The sequence below is a fragment of the Calypte anna genome, chromosome 20 (assembly GCF_003957555.1).
Source record: "Calypte anna isolate BGI_N300 chromosome 20, bCalAnn1_v1.p, whole genome shotgun sequence".
NCBI lineage: Eukaryota > Metazoa > Chordata > Aves > Apodiformes > Trochilidae > Calypte > Calypte anna.
In genome coordinates, this window is record NC_044265.1 from 4435120 (window position 1) to 4439482 (window position 4363).

Consider the following 4363-nt stretch of genomic DNA (forward strand, 5'->3'; position numbering starts at 1 on the left):
TATGGGCCAAACAGAGAAAGAGTGGTGGCAGAGAAGGGAAATTCCATTTCTTCCTAAATTGAGTGGAAACATCTTCAGGAAAATTAAAGAAAAACCCAAGAGGAGGAGAAGAGCAAAAGAAATAGCTGTAGCCAAAGCCACTTTCCTTTTTCTATTTCAATCTCCCTTCCAACATGCTCCTGGTAAAATCATTACAAAGGCCGTTTATTTTTAAAATTGAAAGATTGGGGAGAGTCATAATGAGATATTATGTGTAAAAGTTGCACATAAATTTCCTTCTGTCATATTTTGGGCTCGCCTAACGCATCTCCTTGGCAGGCCTGAGGGAAGTTGATCACTTTAGTATAGATTGTGTGTGCTTCAATAATATTGCCCAAGGACAGAGCTACTGGGTGGCTGAGTTGGCTACATGCTGATTTAAAAATTAGCTGGGCTTTTATTGGCCACACTAAATTGTTCTCAAAAGAAAAAGAAAAAAAAGTTTTATACCAGAATGAAGCAGCATGGTTGGAGCAAAACTCTTCTCCTTTGTCTTTTGGGGAAGCAATTATTTTACTCACTGAGTTTTGTTCTTTCTTGCTTTCATGGAGAGCCATGAAAGAAAGGCAAAGTGATTGTGGTGTGCAGAGAAAAAGTCCTATGTTGAGTGTTTGGTCTCTGGATGCTTTCCTTATAGGTCACCCTGCACAGATCTCAAGGAAATGGAGTTGTACAGGAAGTACAATGTTAGGCTGTGCCTGAGTCTTTGTCTCAGGTCAAAGGGGTCTTTCTTTTTTAAATCCTTAGATTTAAATCCTTAGATTTAAAAAAAGACACAGGATGCCATAAATTTATAACAGAAAAATTCTAAAATTTGTTACTGTGGCTGTGATCAGATGAATTTGAAATCTATTGTCGTGACTGCAATCTGGGATCTGTGTCTCTTCTGGGACTCATGCATGGTTTATCTGCTGAATTTGGTGGGCTTTGAAGATTATTTTATATTTTTATTTCATATTTTGTCTTCACTGTGCCAACATCTCTCTTTCTGAGGTTTTACTGTTTCCAGGATCTCAGCTGAGGGATCCCCACAGCTGCCAAGAGCTGGGCTATTTCCTTTTCCTTTCCTTTCTTGGTCTAAACCAGAAACTGGCCTTCAAGGAGGCAAAGACCATCAAAGTACCTAAGAATAAATAGTAATTCATAACAGTCTTTGCTAATATGCTTAATTTAGAGCTCTGGAGTCCAAGTCCTAGCCACATCTCCTCAGTATTCCAGTTTTTTGCAAAGTACTTGACCTATTTACTCACTGTTTGACCTAGCAGGCTAAGGAATACAAGATGGAAAATACATGACCAAAATGAGAGGTCTTAAAGAAATAACTTTTAGTGTGGGAGAAGGCCAAAATCATTGTAACTGTAAACATGGTTTTTTGACATTAGCCAGACCTGAGTAGCCCTATACTTCAAGCAAATTTGAGTGAATTTGAGCTTTGCATTTACTCTGTGTCTCAGGCCTGTGCCAAATGAAAACTTGAACTGGAACCTGGATAGGCAATAATTTAGCTCAACTGGTTCACATAATCATCCTCTTAACCAAGCCTCCCAAGCCTGTCCTGTTGAGAGTCATAGTTAATTTAATTAAGATTTCCAGCCTTCTTCACCAGTATCTTCATCTCTGGGCAGCGGCCTTGGGCGAGGTTGAAAGTGAAACTTCCTTTGCTTCGAGGCACCTTTGTCTAAATCAACTCCAGAATCAAAAGCTCCATGTGCAGCTATTAAAACTCTCTCACCACAAGCTGCTCAGGCAGCATTTCTGAACGCCTGGTTCCTACAGGTAACCCAGCACACTTTCATCTTGTGTGAATTTTAAAAGAAGGCATCAGGGTTTATTAAAGAGTTTGTGTTGCTAACGTGTCATACATCACGCCATTAATTAAGAGAAATTCCTTTTTCCCCAGTTGGGAGGGTACATAATGCTGCCAGCATGCATATATTACCTGTGTCTCCCCACCCTGGCCTAACCCAAAGGCTGCATGACTGATTACACCCCAGAGGAGCTCCAGCCTCTTCAGGTAATTCAGTTGCTGAGTCTCCAAAACCAAGGAATTAAAGCAACCTCTGCACTGGGCTCTGCTCCCCTTGTAATTAGTACTGGAGTGGGGTGTGGTGTGTACATGTGTTCCCCATCACAGCCCACACAATGAAAATGTTTTCTTTCTGGAACAACCTGAAGAAACCTCACAGGGACCTGGAGCTTTTTGATATATATGTGTGTGTATGTAATAGTAGCAATAATTACCCCCCTTAGAAAGTTAACTCCAAAGCTCTGTGATGTGCTTTAAAAGTTGGAGGGAGAGTTGGATGAAGTGTCAAAGAGTCCCAGCCCATACCTGAGCTCTTGCACAGCCCCCAGGGCTGGGGACAAGGAGTGAGGTCAGCCTGGGCCTCACGTGCTGCTGGAGGCTGGGGCTGGATGGTTGAGGTGGGTACTGCCTTTGTCCCTCTGGTTTCCCACTCCATGCAGCACAAGGAAACTGCTTTTGTAACATTTCTCCACGTGGCTTTGGTCCCTCAGCAGTCACAGAGGGATTTATTTGTCCAGGGTGGTCAAAGAAGCAGCACGTAGTCACCTACCAACTCCCCAGACTTCTCTGCTTCTCACCAATGTTCTTCCTTCAAGTTCCTGAGGCTCAGGGACACACGGTGGGATGCTGGAATGTTATTTTAGAGAGGGTTTATAATATCATCCTTCAGACTGAGCCATAGGGTATGATTAGAGCTGTTCAGGAATTTTGTCATTAAAAGTCTTTTGGTTGGAAAATGCCAGTTCCTTGAAACAATTTTTTTTTTGCTGTAAAGGGGAGAGTTTCTTGTGTCAAAGAAGGCCAAACCCTGCAATAACAACTAGGAAAGGAGAGCTGTGCTCAAGTCTCATCTTCAGTAAAAGTGCAAGGTACCTATATATAAAAAAACAGTAGTGTAAAATAGCAGGCAAGGGTTCAGTGGTCACCTGGTCCACAGGCAAACTGCAAAGCAAGGGTTTCAGAAATCCACCCTGTCTGAGCAGGGATTCTTGATTATTCCCAATTTCATGAGAAGCATAACCAAGTTCAAGGACTTCTAGGACTTCTGTGGCTCTCAAAAAAGAGAACATTTCTTTTAAAGGTAATACTGAAAAGCTGTAGAGGGAAAGGATGGCTTTGATGGCTACTCAGATTTGAAGAAATCTGAAATTGGAAGAAATTACTGAACTGGGACTCCTCACCATTTTCATAAAGCAACTGTGTTTCTCAGTGGAAGGCAACTTTATAATTTGAAATTTCAGTAGTGGTTTTTGTTGAACAGGAAATAGTGACACTCAGAAATAGCAATGTTCTGAAGTTTTCAATATTTCATGTGTTATTTATGGTTATTGTTGCAGAAGGAAATATTTGAGATAATTTCTTTTTTTAAAAAATCCTGTTGAGAGAAGTGATTTAGAAATTTCAAGTAGTCTTGAATACAGAGAAATCTTTTCCCTCTTCTCTCAAGTACCATGTGCTTGAATGCCATTTAATGTTGGTTTTGCATTTGGCTGAATTTCCCCTACTTTGAAGATTTTTAGTTAGAAGTTAAAAAAAAATAAAATTAAAAAGCCTGGAAATCTGTGTGGTGGCCACTGAGGAGTTGTGCAACTGGCAAACATTGCAGGCAGCTGAAAATCCAAGAAATCAAACACAGGAAACCTACTCCAGAAGCAGTTTCAGGGGGAAGAGAGTGAGGAGGTCCATGAGTCTCTGTTGCTGGGACTTGGACGCTTGGTGTCAAGGGGGATGGGAAATGACTGTCAGGGTTTAGGGACACTGTAGCAGAAAAAGAGCCACTAGAAGGATGAATGCTCCAGGGCAGAGAGAAGAAGCAACATGAAGGATGTGGATTTTATTGATACGAGTCTGTGTTGGTTTTGTTTTCCAAGGGGACAGGGAGGTTGCCATGAGATCTCACCATGAGATCAAACAGCAAGGCCTCCTTTAATGTTCTGTTCCTCCCTAAAGTCTGTTTATTAGAAACTAATTTAAAGTAATGAAATACAGAGTGTCAATGTAATCAAGCTAAATTTTAGCATAGATTTCTGTGTATGGGAAGCATCACTTCTGAGCTAAACATGTATGAACTCTGAAAACCCTTTGGCTTCTCTTTATAAACTTCCCTGGACAAAAATAGTTTCATTATTAGGAAAAGCCTCTTCTTTCTCTGTTTCATTTTCAGGTACTCTTTGTGAACTCTGGCTAGGACACCAGGCCACTAGTGTGGGAGCTGCCTTATGATGTTTAGGAAGCAAAGGACAGAGAAGACACAAGTATCACACCAGCAACCCAACTTCAGCCTTTAGGTAAATTTGC